Consider the following 18,140-nt stretch of genomic DNA (forward strand, 5'->3'; position numbering starts at 1 on the left):
ACGACCCCGTACGCAACGGCCCACTTCCCGTTACCGCCCCCTGGTGGACGAACCGTAAACCTGCCGTAACTCCATCGTACGTTGTCCGATTTGCTCGAAACGTCACGTGTTCGACGAGGGGACCGCCCTCGACGCGGCCGCCCACGTCCGGTTACGCGCGGGGGTTTTCGAAGAGCGGCCCGGGGGCAGCGGGGACGCCGAGTGGCGTGGAGCGAGGGCCCGTCATAGCCGCTTGCGGCTTTAATTATTATTATTATTCTTACCCATAGTAAATCGCCTTTTTGGAGGCCTGAACATGCCGTGAAACGAACGATATTTGGCATGCACATGGGGACGGCCCAAAAATTTTGTTTTTTAAAGTCGTTAAAAATGGGCGGGGCCAAATGGCAAAATAGCGCCCCCTACAAACTTTTCAAAAACCCATAGGGAAAAAAATGACGTTAACGAAATAGGACCAAAGTCGGCAGACATATTTATCAATGCGAGATGAACAAAAAATCCTCTTATGGTGAAGCCCAAAACCCAACAGGAAGTCGGCCATTTTGGTTCAAATTTCGTTTACGCAAAACGAACTCCTCCTAGGGGTTACGCCCGATCGGCTCCAAATTTGGTCCAGAACATCGTCAGACCTAGCTGAGCTTATCTTGTGCTCCGCAGGTCTGTAGCTCAAAGGGCTTGGCCTCTGGCGTGCCCCGAAGTTTGGCGACTGTTTCGGTGCTCGCCATGTAAATACGAATGGCTCTCATGCCCACATACTTGATCGTAGACGCTTCAAACTTGGTGCAAACATCTATGGCGAGACCCTGAACGATTCGACATATTATTTGCGTACGTCGCTCATAGCGCCCCCCGGTGGTAACAGGAAACGTACAAAAATTTGTTAAAAATACGTAGTTGACCAAATCGACTTTGTTCCACTTCTACAACATGCAGACCCGGATGGCGAAGCTACATCATGAACGCTTTGACCCTACGAGCAACGGCGTCCGTGTGCCGCCGCGGCGAAAGTGTATCATCCCAATTTAAATTTCGTTTGCCTTTCACGCGCACATACTTCGTCGTAGCCACTTGAAATTCAAAGGACATGACGTTGGCTCTGCCCTGAACGTTTTGATGTATCGACTTCCTGCCTGGCTCATAGCGCCCCCCGGTGGTAACAGGAAGTACGCAAAAATTCATTAAAAATCCATACTTCACCCGATCAACTTCATTCCACTTCTAATACATGCAGAACCAGTTGCTGAAGCTACATTATGAACGCTGTGAAGATACGACGAAGGGCGTCCGTGTGCCGCCGCGGCGACTGACGATTTTTTATCGTACAATTACGTTTGCCTTTTTCGCGGCTTTAACGAAGTCGTGTCCTCACGAAATTTCATCCACGGGTCAAGAATGGCGAGCTCTTTCAGGGGATAGAGTCGTTTCCCATGGGCGTGGCTAAATGCCTCAATAGCGCCCCCTAGAAGTTTTTCCGAATTTCTCCATAGACAAATTTCGCTTACTTTGTCGTACACATACGAAACTCGAAACACACGTGTATCATACCCAAACATACAAAAAATTGAATTGGAGCCACGCCCTAAACCCAACAGGAAGTCGGCCATTTTGGTTAGCATTTCTTTGACGCAAAACGAACTCCTCCGAGGGAGTTCGCCCGATTCACTTCAAATTGGGTACGGAACATCTCCAGACTGAGCTGATTACGGCTTGTGCTCCGCAGGTGTGTAGGTCAAAGGGCGTGGCTGCTAGGGCACGGCCAAGTTCCCGAATTCAGCTAAGAAGTTTGCAATGCTATCACGCCCACAGATTTGATCGCAGCGGCTTCAAACTTGGTGCACATGATGAGGGCGTGACCCTGAACGATCCGACATATTATTTTCCTACGTCACTCATAGCGCCCCCCGGTGGTAACAGGAAGTGCGCTAGAATTCATTAAAAATACATAGTTGACCCCATCAACTTCATTCCACTTCTAAAACATGCCGAACAAGTTGGTGAAGGTATTTCGTGAACGCTATGACGCTACGGCTAATGGCCCCCTTGTGGCGGCGACAGGAATAGCGCTCCGTCGTGAACTGCCACCTCCCACGGATTTTGCCCGATTGACTTCATATTCGCTACAGATCATCAGGAGACCGAGCTGGTCAAACACTATTAAAAGCTTTTCTCTACGTCAAACGGCGTGGCTGCTAGGGGGCGACAAAGTTGGTCAACTGCTCGTTTAGTCGCCATGCTATTACGTTTGCCTTCCACGCCCACATACTTGGTCGTAGTCACTTCAAAATTTCAGTACATGATCAGGGGCCCGCCCTCTACGCCTCCATTTGATCGTACGCTAGCTCGCTCAATACGCCCCCTTGTGGACACAGGAAATGTCGCGTTTTGCATCGACATTGTCCGATCGGCTCGAAACTTCACATGTGTGATGAGGTCACGACCCCGTACGCAACGGCCCACATCCCGTTACCGCCCCCTGGTGGACGAACCGTAAACCTGCCGTAACTCCATCGTACGTTGTTCGTTTTGCTCGAAACGTCACGTGTTCGACGAGGGGACCGCCCTCGACGCAGCCGCCCGCGTCCGGTTGCGCGCGGGGGTTTTCGAAGAGCGGCCCGGGGGTAGCGGGGACGCCGAGTGGCGTGGAGCGAGGGCCCGTCATAGCCGCTTGCGGCTTTAATTATTATTAGGGCCCGAGCCTGTGTCAACGACCCAGGGAGGTCCCTATTGTTATTCGACATGCACATTAGTCAACGTGCAAGTCGACGAGTAACAACAAGTAACCAACCAAGTAATCAAGTACTCCACTGACCTGGCGCAAAATTCCCCGAAATGCTAATGTTTATTATTATTATTATTATTATTATTCCCCGCGTTCGAACACGATTTCGACCCCTTTCCCAAGCCGAGAAACGGATGAAATTTTACACGCAGGGGGGGAAGCCAAAAAATTGCGATTCTGTGGTGGTCTCGCATGTGGGCGTGGCCAAATGGCACCACAGCGCCCCCTAGACCGCGCATAGGAAATGGCAGTCTGCGACACCGATTTGTCCGAAACTTGGTAAACATATTCATCAACCCAAGATCTTCAAAAAATCTCATTACGGACATACCCGACAACCAACAGGAAGTCGGCCATTTTGCTTCAAAGTTGGTTTACGCAAAACGAACTCCTCCTAGGGGTCACGCCCGATCGGCTCCAAATTGGGTTCAGAACATCGTCAGACCTAGCTGAGCTTATCTTGTGCTCCGCAGGTCTGTAGCTCAAAGGGGTTGGCCTCTGGCGTGCCCCGAAGTTTGGCGACTGTTTCGGTGCTCGCCATGAAAATACGAACGGCTCTCATGCCCACATACTTGATCGTAGACGCTTAAAACTTGGTGCAAAAATCAATGGCGAGACCCTGAACGATCCGACATATTATTTGCCGACGTCGCTCATAGCGCCCCCCGGTGGTAACAGGAAACGTACAAAAATTCGTTAAAAATACGTAGTTGACCAAATCGACTTTGTTACACTTCTAGTACATGCAGACCCGGATGGTGAAGCTACATCATGAACGCTTTGACCCTACGAGCAACGGCGTCCGTGTGCCGCCGCGGCGAATGTGTATCATCCCAATTTAAATTTCGTTTGCCTTTCACGCGCACATACTTCGTCGTAGCTACTTGAAATTCAAAGGACATGACGATGGCTCCTCCCTGAACGTTTTGATGTATCGACTTCCTGCCTGGCTCATAGCGCCCCCCGGTGGTAACAGGAAGTACGCAAAAATTCATAAAAAATCCATACTTCACCCGATCAACTTCATTCCACTTCTAATACATGCAGAACCAGTTGCTGAAGCTACATTATGAACGCTGTGAAGATACGACGAACGGCGTCCGTGTGCCGCCGCGGCGACTGACGATTTTTTATCGTACAATTACGTTTGCCTTTTTCGTGGCTTTGACGAAGTCGTGTCCTCACGAAATTTCATCCACAGGTCAAGAATGGCGAGCTCTTTCAGCGGATAGAGTCGTTTCCCATGGGCGTGGCTAAATGCCTCAATAGCGCCCCCTTGAAGTTTTTCCGAAATTCTCCATAGACAAATTTCGCTTACTTTGCCGTACACATACGAAACTCGACACACATGTGTATCATACCCAAACATACCAAAAATTGAATTGGAGCCACGCCCTAAACCCAACAGGAAGTCGGCCATTTTGGTTAGCATTTCTTTGACGCAAAACGAACTCCTCCGAGGGAGTTCGCCCGATTGACTTCAAATTGGGCACGGAACATCTCCAGACTGAGCTGATTACGGCTTGTGCTCCGCAGGTGTGTAGGTCAAAGGGCGTGGCTACTAGGGCACGGCCAAGTTCCCGAATTCAGCTAAAAAGGTTTAAATGCTATCACGCCCACAGATTTGATCGCAGCGGCTTCAAACTTGGTGCACATGATGAGGGCGTGACCGTGAACGATCCGACATATTATTTTCCTACGTCACTCATAGCGCCCCCCGGTGGTAACAGGAAGTGCGCTAAAATTCATTAAAAATACATAGTTGCCCCCATCAACTTCATTCCACTTCTAAAACATGCCGAACAAGTTGGTGAAGGTATTTCGTGAACGCTATGACGCTACGGCTAATGGCCCCCTTGTGGCGGCGACAGGAATAGCGCTCCATCGTGAACTGCCACCTCCCACGGATTTTGCCCGATTGACTTCAAATTCGTTACAGGTCATCAGGAGACCGAGCTGGTCAAACACTATTAAAAGCTTTTCTCTACGTGAAACGGCGTGGCTGCTAGGGGGCGACAAAGTTGGTCAACTGCTCGTTTAGTCCCCATGCTATTACGTTTGCCTTCCACGCCCACATACTTGATCGTAGTCACTTCAAAATTTCAGTACATGATCAGAGGCCGGCCCTCTACGCCTCCATTTGATCGTACGCTAGCTCGCTCAAGACGCCCCCTTGTGGACACAGGAAATGTCGCGTTTTGCATCGACATTGTCCGATCGGCTCGAAACTTCACATGTGTGATGAGGTCACGACCCCGTACGCAACGGCCCACATCCCGTTACCGCCCCCTGGTGGACGAACCGTAAACCTGCCGTAACTCCATCGTACGTTGTCCGTTTTGCTCGAAACGTCACGTGTTCGACGAGGGGACCGCCCTCGACGCAGCCGCCCACGTCCGGTTGCGCGCGGGGGTTTTCGAAGAGCGGCCCGGGGGTAGCGGGGACGCCGAGTGGCGTGGAGCGAGGGCCCGTCATAGCCGCTTGCGGCTTTAATTATTATTATTATTATTATTATTATGCCACTTCGAATGCCATTTCGACCCCTTTCCCAAGCCGGGAAACGGACGAAATTTTGCACGCACGTGGGGCCTGTGGCAACTTAGCGTTGAGTGGTGGTCTCGCATGTGGGCGTGGCCAAATGGCAAAATAGCGCCCCCTACAAACTTTTCAAAAACCCATAGGGAAAAAAATGACGTTAACGAAAGCGGACCAAAGTCGGCAGACATATTTATCAATGCGAGATGAACAAAAAATCCTCTTATGGCGAAGCCCAAAACCCAACAGGAAGTCGGCCATTTTGGTTCAAATTTCGTTTACGCAAAACGAACTCCTCCGAGGGGTTACGCCCGATCGGCTCCAAATTGGGTTCAGAACATCGTCAGACCTAGCTGAGCTTATCTTGTGCTCCGCAGGTCTGTAGCTCAAAGGGGTTGGCCTCTGGCGTGCCCCGAAGTTTGGCGACTGTTTCGGTGCTCGCCATGTAAATACGAACGGCTCTCATGCCCACATACTTGATCGTAGACGCTTCAAACTTGGTGCAAAAATCTATGGAGAGACCCTGAACGATCCGACATATTATTTGCCTACGTCGCTCATAGCGCCCCCCCGGTGGTAACAGGAAACGTACAAAAATTCGTTAAAAATACGTAGTTGACCAAATCGACTTCGTTACACTTCTAGTACATGCAGACCCGGATGGTGAAGCTACATCATGAACGCTTTGACCCTACGAGCAACGGCGTCCGCGTGCCGCCGCGGCGAATGTGTATCATCCCAATTTAAATTACGTTTGCCTTTCACGCGCACATACTTCGTCGTAGCCACTTGAAATTTTAAGGACATGACGTTGGCTCCTCCCTGAACGTTTTGATGTATCGACTTCCTGCCTGGCTCATAGCGCCCCCCGGTGGTAACAGGAAGTACGCAAAAATTCATTAAAAATCCATACTTCACCCGATCAACTTCATTCCACTTCTAATACATGCAGAACCAGTTGCTGAAGCTACATTATGAACGCTGTGAAGATACGACGAACGGCGTCCGTGTGCCGCCGCGGCGACTGACGATTTTTTATCGTACAATTACGTTTGCCTTTTTCGCGGCTTTAACGAAGTCGTGTCCTCACGAAATTTCATCCACGGGTCAAGAATGGCGAGCTCTTTCAGCGGATAGAGTCGTTTCCCATGGGCGTGGCTAAATGCCTCAATAGCGCCCCCTAGAAGTTTTTCCGAATTTCTCCATAGACAAATTTCGCTTACTTTGTCGTACACATACGAAATTCGACACACACGTGTATCATACCCAAACATACCAAAAATTGAATTGGAGCCACGCCCTAAACCCAACAGGAAGTCGGCCATTTTGGTTAGCATTTCTTTGACGCAAAACGAACTCCTCCGAGGGAGTTCGCCCGATTGACTTCAAATTGGGCACGGAACATCTCCAGACTGAGCTGATTACGGCTTGTGCTCCGCAGGTGTGTAGGTCAAAGGGCGTGGCTACTAGGGCACGGCCAATTTCCCGAATTCAGCTAAAAAGGTTTAAATGCTATCACGCCCACAGATTTGATCGCAGCGGCTTCAAACTTGGTGCACATGATGATGGCGTGACCCTGAACGATCCGACATATTATTTTCCTACGTCACTCATAGCGCCCCCCGGTGGTAACAGGAAGTGCGCTAAAATTCATTAAAAATACATAGTTGCCCCCATCAACTTCATTCCAATTCTAAAACATGCCGAACAAGTTGGTGAAGGTATTTCGTGAACGCTATGACGCTACGGCTAATGGCCCCCTTGTGGCGGCGACAGGAATAGCGCTCCATCGTGAACTGCCACCTCCCACGGATTTTGCCCGATTGACTTCATATTCGCTACAGATCATCGGGAGACCGAGCTGGTCAAACACTATTAAAAGCTTTTCTCTACGTGAAACGGCTTGGCCGCTAGGGGGCGACAAAGTTGGCCAACTGCTCGTTTAGTCGCCATGCTATTACGTTTGCCTTCCACGCCCACATACTTGGTCGTAGTCACTTCAAAATTTCAGTACATGATCAGGGGCCCGCCCTCTACGCCTCCATTTGATCGTACGCTAGCTCGCTCAAGACGCCCCCTTGTGGACACAGGAAATGTCGCATTTTGCATCGACATTGTCCGATCGGCTCGAAACTTCACATGGGTGATGAGGTCACGACCCCGAACGCAACGGCCCACATCCCGTTACCGCCCCCTGGTGGACGAACCGTAAACCTGCCGTAACTCCATCGTACGTTGTCCGATTTGCTCGAAACGTCACGTGTTCGACGAGGGGACCGCCCTCGACGCAGCCGACCGCGTCCGGTTGCGCGCGGGGGTTTTCGAAGAGCGGCCCGGGGGTAGCGGGGACGCCGAGTGGCGTGGAGCGAGGGCCCGTCATAGCCGCTTGCGGCTTTAATTAGGGCCCGAGCCTGTGTCAACGACCCAGGGAGGTCCCTATTGTTATTCGACATCCACATTAGTCAACGTGCCAGCCGACGAGTAACAACAAGTAAGCAAGCAAGTAACCAAGTACTGCATAGACCTGGCGCAAAATATCCCAGATATTGTAATGTTTATTAGGGCCCGAGCCTGTGTCAACGACCCAGGGAGGTCCCTATTGTTATTCGACATGCACATTAGTCAACGTGCCAGCCGACGAGTAACAACAAGTAAGCAAGCTAGTACTCAAGTACTGCATAGACCTGGCAGCAAAAACCCCAGATATTGTAATGTTTATTATTATTATTATTATTCTTTTTCCGCCGCTTTGAACGCGATTTCGACCCCTTTCCCAAGCCGGGAAACGGAGGAAAATTTACACGCACGTGGGGACTGTGGCAACTCGGCGTACTGTGGTGGTCTCGCATGTGGGCGTGGCCAAATGGCACCACAGCGCCCCCTAGACCGCGCATAGGGAATGAGGGTCTGCGACACCGATTTGCCCGAAACTTGGTAAACATATTCATCAACCCGAGATCTTCAAAAAATTTCATAAAATGACATGCCCTAAAACCAACAGGAAGTCGGCCATTTTGCTTCAAAGTTGGTTTACGCAAAACGAACTCCTCCGAGGGGTTACGCCCGATCGGCTCCAAATTGGGTCCAGAACATCGCCAGACCTAGCTGAGCTTATCTTGTGCTCCGCAGGTCTGTAGCTCAAAGCGCTTGGCCTCTGGCGTGCCCCGAAGTTTGGCGACTGTTTCGGTGCTCGCCATGTAAATACGAACGGCTCTCATGCCCTCATACTTGATCGTAGACGCTTCAAACTTGGTGCAAAAATCTATGGAGAGACCCTGAACGATCCGACATATTATTTGCGTATGTCGCTCATAGCGCCCCCCGGTGGTAACAGGAAACGTACAAAAATTCGTTAAAAATACGTAGTTGACCAAATCGACTTCGTTACACTTCTAGTACATGCAGACCCGGATGGTGAAGCTACATCATGAACGCTTTGACCCTACGAGCAACGGCGTCCGTGTGCCGCCGCGGCGAAAGTGTATCATCCCAATTTAAATTTCGTTTGCCTTTCACGCGCACATACTTCGTCGTAGCCACTTGAAATTCAAAGGACATGACGTTGGCTCCTCCCTGAACGTTTTGATGTATCGACTTCCTGCCTGGCTCATAGCGCCCCCCGGTGGTAACAGGAAGTACGCAAAAATTCATTAAAAATCCATACTTCACCCGATCAACTTCATTCCACTTCTAATACATGCAGAACCAGTTGCTGAAGCTACATTATGAACGCTGTGAAGATACGACGAACGGCGTCCGTGTGCCGCCGCGGCGACTGACGATTTTTTATCGTACAATTACGTTTGCCTTTTTCGTGGCTTTAACGAAGTCGTGTCCTCACGAAATTTCATACACGGGTCAAGAATGGCGAGCTCTTTCAGGGGATAGAGTCGTTTCCCATGGGCGTGGCTAAATGCCTCAATAGCGCCCCCTAGAAGTTTTTCCGAATTTCTCCATAGACAAATTTCGCTTACTTTGTCGTACACATACGAAACTCGACACACACGTGTATCATACCCAAACATACAAAAAATTGAATTGGAGCCACGCCCTAAACCTAACAGGAAGTCGGCCATTTTGGTTAGCATTTCTTTGACGCAAAACGAACTCCTCCAAGGGAGTTCGCCCGATTGACTTCAAATTGGGTACAGAACATCTCCAGACCGAGCTGATTACGGCTTGTGCTCCGCAGGTGTGTAGGTCAAAAGGGCGTGGCTGCTAGGGCACGGCCAAGTTGCCGAATTCAGCTAAGAAGTTTGCAATGCTATCACGCCCACAGATTTGATCGCAGCGGCTTCAAACTTGGTGCACATGATGAGGGCGTGACCCTGAACGATCCGACATATTATTTTCCTACGTCACTCATTGCGCCCCCGGTGGTAACAGGAAGTGCGCTAAAATTCATTAAAAAATACATCGTTGACCCCATCAACTTCATTCCACTTCTAAAACATGCCGAACAAGTTGGTGAAGGTATTTCATGAACGCTATGACGCTACGGCTAATGGCCCCCTTGTGGCGGCGACAGGAATAGCGCTCCACCGCGAACTGCCACCTCCCACGGATTTTGCCCGATTGACTTCATATTCGCTACAAGTCATCAGGAGACCGAGCTGGTCAAACACTATTAAAAGCTTTTCTCTACGTCAAACGGCGTGGCCGCTAGGGGGCGACAAAATTGGTCAACTGCTCGTTTAGTCGCCATGCTATTACGTTTGCCTTCCACGCCCACATACTTGATCGTAGTCACTTCAAAATTTCAGTACATGATCAGAGGCCGGCCCTCTACGCCTCCATTTGATCGTACGCTAGCTCGCTCAAGACGCCCCCTTGTGGACACAGGAAATGTCGTGTTTTGCATCGACATTGTCCGATCGGCTCGAAACTTCACATGTGTGATGAGGTCACGACCCCGAACGCAACGGCCCACATCCCGTTACCGCCCCCTGGTGGACGAACCGTAAACCTGCCGTAACTCCATCGTACGTCGTCCGATTTGCTCGAAACTTCACGTGTTCGACGAGGGGACCGCCCTCGACGCGGCCGCCCACGTCCGGTTGCGCGCGGGGGTTTTCGAAGAGCGGCCCGGGGGTAGCGGGGACGCCGAGTGGCGTGGAGCGAGGGCCCGTCATAGCCGCTTGCGGCTTTAATTTTTCTTATTATTATTATTATTATGCCACTTCGAACGCCATTTCGACCCCTTTCCCAAGCCGAGAAACGGACGATATTTTGCACGCACGTGGGGCCTGTGGCAACTTAGCGTTGAGTGGTGGTCTCGCATGTGGGCGTGGCCAAATGGCAAAATAGCGCCCCCTACAAACTTTTCAAAAACCCATAGGGAAAAAAATGACGTTAACGAAAGCGGACCAAAGTTGGCAGACATATTTATCAATGGGAGATGAACAAAAAATCCTCTTATGGCGAAGCCCAAAACCCAACAGGAAGTCAGCCATTTTGGTTCAAATTTCGTTTACGCAAAACGAACTCCTCCGAGGGATTACGCCCGATCGGCTCCAAATTGGGTTCAGAACATCGTCAGACCTAGCTGAGCTTATCTTGTGCTCCGCAGGTCTGTAGCTCAAAGGGGTTGGCCTCTGGCGTGCCCCGAAGTTTGGCGACTGTTTCGGTGCTCGCCATGTAAATACGAATGGCTCTCATGCCCACATACTTGATCGTAGATGCTTCAAACTTGGTGCAAAAATCTATGGCGAGACCCTGAACGATCCGACATATTATTTGCCGACGTCGCCCATAGCGCCCCCCGGTGGTAACAGGAAACGTACAAAAATTCGTTAAAAATACGTAGTTGACCAAATCGACTTCGTTACACTTCTAGTACATGCAGACCCGGATGGTGAAGCTACATCATGAACGCTTTGACCCTACGAGCAACGGCGTCCGTGTGCCGCCGCGGCGACTGACGTTTTTTTGTCGTAAAACTACGTTTCCCAATTACACGCACATACTTCGTCGTAGCCACTTGAAATTCAAAGGACATGACGTTGGCTCCGCCCTGAACGTTTTGATGTATCGACTTCCTGCCTGGCTCATAGCGCCCCCCGGTGGTAACAGGAAGTACGCAAAAATTCGTTAAAAATCCATACTTCACCCGATCAACTTCATTCCACTTCTAATACATGCAGAACCAGTTGCTGAAGCTACATTATGAACGCTGTGAAGATACGACGAACGGCGTCCGTGTGCCGCCGCGGCGACTGACGATTTTTTATCGTACAATTACGTTTGCCTTTTTCGTGGCTTTAACGAAGTCGTGTCCTCACGAAATTTCATCCACAGGTCAAGAATGGCGAGCTCTTTCAGCGGATAGAGTCGTTTCCCATGGGCGTGGCTAAATGCCTCAATAGCGCCCCCTTGAAGTTTTTCCCAAATTCTCCATAGACAAATTTCGCTTACTTTGTCGTACACATACGAAACTCGACACACACGTGTATCATACCCAAACATACCAAAAATTGAATTGGAGCCACGCCCTAAACCCAACAGGAAGTCGGCCATTTTGGTTAGCATTTCTTTGACGCAAAACGAACTCCTCCGAGGGAGTTCGCCCGATTGACTTCAAATTGGGTAGAGAACATCTCCAGACCAAGCTGATTACGGCTTGTGCTCCGCAGGTGTGTAGGTCAAAGGGCGTGGCTGCTATGGCACGGCCAAGTTCCCGAATTCAGCTAAGAAGGGTTAAATGCTATCACGCCCACAGATTTGATCGCAGCGGCTTCAAACTTGGTGCACATGATGATGGCGTGACCCTGAACGATCCGACATATTATTTTCCTACGTCACACATAGCGCCCCGGTGGTAACAGGAAGTGCGCTAAAATTAATTAAAAATACATAGTTGCCCCCATCAACTTCATTCCACTTCTAAAACATGCCGAACAAGTTGGTGAAGGTATTTCGTGAACGCTATGACGCTACGGCTAATGGCCCCCTTGTGGCGGCGACAGGAATAGCGCTCCATCGTGAACTGCCACCTCCCACGGATTTTGCCCGATTGACTTCATATTCGCTACAGATCATCAGGAGACCGAGCTGGTCAAACACTATAAAAAGCTTTTCTCTACGTGAAACGGCGTGGCTGCTAGGGGGCGACAAAGTTGGTCAACTGCTCGTTTAGTCGCCATGCTATTACGTTTGCCTTCCACGCCCACATACTTGGTCGTAGTCACTTCAAAATTTCAGTACATGATCAGGGGCCCGCCCTCTACGCCTCCATTTGATCGTACGCTAGCTCGCTCAATACGCCCCCTTGTGGACACAGGAAATGTCGCGTTTTGCATCGACATTGTCCGATCAGCTCGAAACTTCACATGTGTGATGAGGTCACGACCCCGTACGCAACGGCCCACATCCCGTTACCGCCCCCTGGTGGACGAACCGTAAACCTGCCGTAACTCCATCGTACGTTGTCCGTTTTGCTCGAAACGTCACGTGTTCGACGAGGGGACCGCCCTCGACGCAGCCGCCCGCGTCCGGTTGCGCGCGGGGGTTTTCGAAGAGCGGCCCGGGGGTAGCGGACGCCGAGTGGCGTGGAGCGAGGGCCCGTCATAGCCGCTTGCGGCTTTAATTATTAGGGCCCGAGCCTGTGTCAACGACCCAGGGAGGTCCCTATTGTTATTCGACATGCACATTAGTCAACGTGCCAGCCGACGAGTAACAACAAGTAAGCAAGCAAGTAACCAAGTACTGCATAGACCTGGCAGCAAAAACCCCAGATATTGTAATGTTTATTTTTAGGGCCCGAGCGGCGACTGCAAGTCGCCCAGCGAAAGCCCTATTGAAATCGCGCTGTTTATTATTAGGGCCCGAGCCTGTGTCAACGACCCAGGGAGGTCCCTATTGTAATTCGACATCCACACCGATCACCGACAAGCAACAAGTAACCAAGCAAGTAATCAAGTACTCAAGTGACCTGGCAGGGAAAAAATGCTATCTTGAAATGCAAATGTTTATTATTATTATTATTATTATTTTTTTCGAAGGCCATTTCGACCCCTTTCCCAAGCCGAGAAACGGACGAAATTTTGCACGCACGTGGGGCCTGTGGCAACTTAGCGTTGAGTGGTGGTCTCGCATGTGGGCGTGGCCAAATGGCAAAATAGCGCCCCCTACAAACTTGTCAAAAACCCATAGGGAAAAAAATGACGTTAATAAAAGCGGACAAAAGTCGGCACACATATTTATCAATGCAAGATGAACAAAAAATCCTTTTCTGGCGAAGCCCGAAACCCAACAGGAAGTCGGCCATTTTGCTTCAAAGTTTGTAAACGCAAAACGAACTCCTCCGAGGGGTTACGCCCGATCGGCTCCAAATTGAGTCCAGAACATCGCCAGACCTAGCTGAGCTTATCTTGTGCTCCGCAGGTCTGTAGCTCAAAGCGCTTGGCCTCTGGCGTGCCCCGAAGTTTGGCGACTGTTTCGGTGCTCGCCATGTAAATACGAACGGCTCTCATGCCCTCATACTTGATCGTAGACACTTCAAACTTGGTGCAAAAATCTATGGAGAGACCCTGAACGATCCGACATATTATTTGCGTACGTCGCTCATAGCGCCCCCCGGTGGTAACAGGAAACGTACAAAAATTCGTTAAAAATACGTAGTTGACCAAATCGACTTCGTTACACTTCTAGTACATGCAGACCGGATGGCGAAGCTACATCATGAACGCTTTGACCCTACGAGCAACGGCGTCCGTGTGCCGCCGCGGCGAAAGTGTATCATCCCAATTTAAATTTCGTTTGCCTTTCACGCGCACATACTTCGTCGTAGCCACTTGAAATTCAAAGGACATGACGTTGGCTCCTCCCTGAACGTTTTGATGTATCGACTTCCTGCCTGGCTCATAGCGCCCCCCGGTGGTAACAGGAAGTACGCAAAAATTCATTAAAAATCCATACTTCACCCGATCAACTTCATTCCACTTCTAATACATGCAGAACCAGTTGCTGAAGCTACATTATGAACGCTGTGAAGATACGACGAACGGCGTCCGTGTGCCGCCGCGGCGACTGACGATTTTTTATCGTACAATTACGTTTGCCTTTTTCGTGGCTTTAACGAAGTCGTGTCCTCACGAAATTTCATCCACGGGTCAAGAATGGCGAGCTCTTTCAGGGGATAGAGTCGTTTCCCATGGGCGTGGCTAAATGCCTCAATAGCGCCCCCTAGAAGTTTTTCCGAATTTCTCCATAGACAAATTTCGCTTACTTTGTCGTACACATACGAAACTCGACACACACGTGTATCATACCCAAACATACAAAAAATTGAATTGGAGCCACGCCCTAAACCCAACAGGAAGTCGGCCATTTTGGTTAGCATTTCTTTGACGCAAAACGAACTCCTCCGAGGGAGTTCGCCCGATTTACTTCAAATTGGGTACAGAACATCTCCAGACCAAGCTGATTACGGCTTGTGCTCCGCAGGTGTGTAGGTCAAAAGGGCGTGGCTGCTAGGGCACGGCCAAGTTGCCGAATTCAGCTAAGAAGTTTGCAATGCTATCACACCCACAGATTTGATCGCAGCGGCTTCAAACTTGGTGCACATGATGAGGGCGTGACCCTGAACGATCCGACATATTATTTTCCTACGTCACTCATTGCGCCCCCCGGTGGTAACAGGAAGTGCGCTAAAATTCATTTAAAAATACATCGTTGACCCCATCAACTTCATTCCACTTCTAAAACATGCCGAACAAGTTGGTGAAGGTATTTCATGAACGCTATGACGCTACGGCTAATGGCCCCCTTGTGGCGGCGACAGGAATAGCGCTCCACCGCGAACTGCCACCTCCCACGGATTTTGCCCGATTGACTTCATATTCGCTACAATTCATCAGGAGACCGAGCTGGTCAAACACTATTAAAAGCTTTTCTCTACGTCAAACGGCGTGGCCGCTAGGGGGCGACAAAGTTGGTCAACTGCTCGTTTAGTCGCCATGCTATTACGTTTGCCTTCCACGCCCACATACTTGATCGTAGTCACTTCAAAATTTCAGTACATGATCAGAGGCCGGCCCTCTACGCCTCCATTTGATCGTACGCTAGCTCGCTCAAGACGCCCCCTTGTGGACACAGGAAATGTCGCGTTTTGCATCGACATTGTCCGATCGGCTCGAAACTGCACATGTGTGATGAGGTCACGACCCCGAACGCAACGGCCCACATCCCGTTACCGCCCCCTGGTGGACGAACCGTAAACCTGCCGTAACTCCATCGTACGTCGTCCGATTTGCTCGAAACGTCACGTGTTCGACGAGGGGACCGCCCTCGACGCGGCCGCCCACGTCCGGTTGCGCGCGGGGGTTTCGAAGAGCGGCCCGGGGGTAGCGGGGACTCCGAGTGGCGTGGAGCGAGGGCCCGTCATAGCCGCTTGCGGCTTTAATTATTATTATTATTCCTCGTCAATTCGCCTCGATTTGACCCCTTTCCCAAGCCGAGAAACGGATGAAATTTGGGACACACGTCGGGCCTCACTTAAAAGAGATCTGATGCCATCGCCGTTTGTGGGCGGGGCAAATTGGCACCACAGCGCCCCCTAGAACTTTTTACCCCCGGCCATAGGAACCAAAAATTTTTTTTCCGGAGGCTAACGAAACTTGACACACTCATGTATCATACCCAGACATGAAAAAAATTTGTTTCGTGCGAAGCCCAAAAACCAACAGGAAGTCGGCCATTTTGGTTAGCATTTATTTTACGCAAAACGAACTCCTCCTAGGGATTACGCCCGATCGGCTCCAAATTGGGTAGAGAACCTCGTCAGACCTAGCTGAGCTTATCTTGTGCTCCGCAGGTCTGTAGCTCAAAGGGCTTGGCTGCTAGGGCACGGCCAAGTTCTGCGATGCAGCTAAAAAGTTTGCAATGCTATCACGCCCACAGATTTGATCGTAGACACTTCAAACTTGGTGCAAAAATCTATGGCGAGACCCTGAACGATCCGACATATTATTTGCGTACGTCGCTCATAGCGCCCCCCGGTGGTAACAGGAAACGTACAAAAATTCGTTAAAAATACGTAGTTGACCAAATCGACTTCGTTACACTTCTAGTACATGCAGACCCGGATGGTGAAGCTACATCATGAACGGTTTGATCCTACAAGCAATGGCGTCCGTGTGCCGCCGCGGCGAAAGTGTATCATCCCAATTTAAATTTCGTTTGCCTTTCATGCGCACATACTTCGTCGTAGCCACTTGAAATTCAAAGGACATGACGATGGCTCCTCCCTGAACGTTTTGATGTATCGACTTCCTGCCTGGCTCATAGCGCCCCCCGGTGGTAACAGGAAGTACGCAAAAATTCATTAAAAATCCATACTTCACCCGATCAACTTCATTCCACTTCTAATACATGCAGAACCAGTTGCTGAAGCTACATTATGAACGCTGTGAAGATACAACGAACGGCGTCCGTGTGCCGCCGCGGCGACTGACGATTTTTTATCGTACAATTACGTTTGCCTTTTTCGTGGCTTTAACGAAGTCGTGTCCTCACGAAATTTCATCCACGGGTCAAGAATGGCGAGCTCTTTCAGGGGATAGAGTCGTTTCCCATGGGCGTGGCTAAATGCCTCAATAGCGCCCCCTAGAAGTTTTTCCGAATTTCTTCATAGACAAATTTCGCTTACTTTGTCGTACACATACGAAACTCGACACACACGTGTATCATACCCAAACATACAAAAAATTGAATTGGAGCCACGCCCTAAACGTAACAGGAAGTCGGCCATTTTGGTTAGCATTTCTTTGACGCAAAACGAACTCCTCCGAGGGAGTTCGCCCGATTGACTTCAAATTGGGCACAGAACATCTCCAGACTGAGCTGATTACGGCTTGTGCTCCGCAGGTGTGTAGGTCAAAGGGCGTGGCTGCTAGGGCACGGCCAAGTTCCACGAAGCAGCTAAGAAGTTTGCAACGCTATCACGCCCACAGATTTGATCGCAGCGGCTTCAAACTTGGTGCACATGATGAGGGCGTGACCCTGAACGATCCGACATATAATTTTCCTACGTCACTCATAGCGCCCCCCGGTGGTAACAGGAAGTGCGCTAAAATTCATTAAAAATACATAGTTGCCCCCATCAACTTCATTCCACTTCTAAAACATGCCGAACAAGTTGGTGAAGGTATTTCGTGAACGCTATGACGCTACGGCTAATGGCCCCCTTGTGGCGGCGACAGGAATAGCACTCCGTCGTGAACTGCCACCTCCCACGGCTTTTGCCCGATTGACTTCATATTCGCTACAGATCATCAGGAGACCGAGCTGGTCAAACACTATTAAAAGCTTTTCTCTACGTCAAACGGCGTGGCCGCTAGGGGGCGACAAAGTTGGTCAACTGCTCGTTTAGTCGCCATGCTATTACGTTTGCCTTCCACGCCCACATACTTGGTCGTAGTCACTTCAAAATTTCAGTACATGATCAGGGGCCCGCCCTCTACGCCTCCATTTGATCGTACGCTAGCTCGCTCAAGACGCCCCCTTGTGGACACGGGAAATGTCGCGTTTTGCATCGATATTGTCCGATCGGCTCGAAACTTCACATGTGTGATGAGGTCACGACCCCGTACGCAACGGCCCACATCCCGTTACCGCCCCCTGGTGGACGAACCGTAAGCCTGCCGTAACTCCATCGTACGTTGTCCGTTTTGCTCGAAACGTCACGTGTTCGACGAGGGGACCGCCCTCGACGCAGCCGCCCACGTCCGGTTGCGCGCGGGGGTTTACGAAGAGCGGTCCGGGGGTAGCGGGGACGCCGAGTGGCGTGGAGCGAGGGCCCGTCATAGCCGCTTGCGGCTTTAATTAT

This window comes from Trachurus japonicus, chromosome 6 (assembly GCF_045865225.1).
Source record: "Trachurus japonicus isolate A0001 chromosome 6, Traja_1.0".
Lineage (NCBI taxonomy): Eukaryota > Metazoa > Chordata > Actinopteri > Carangiformes > Carangidae > Trachurus > Trachurus japonicus.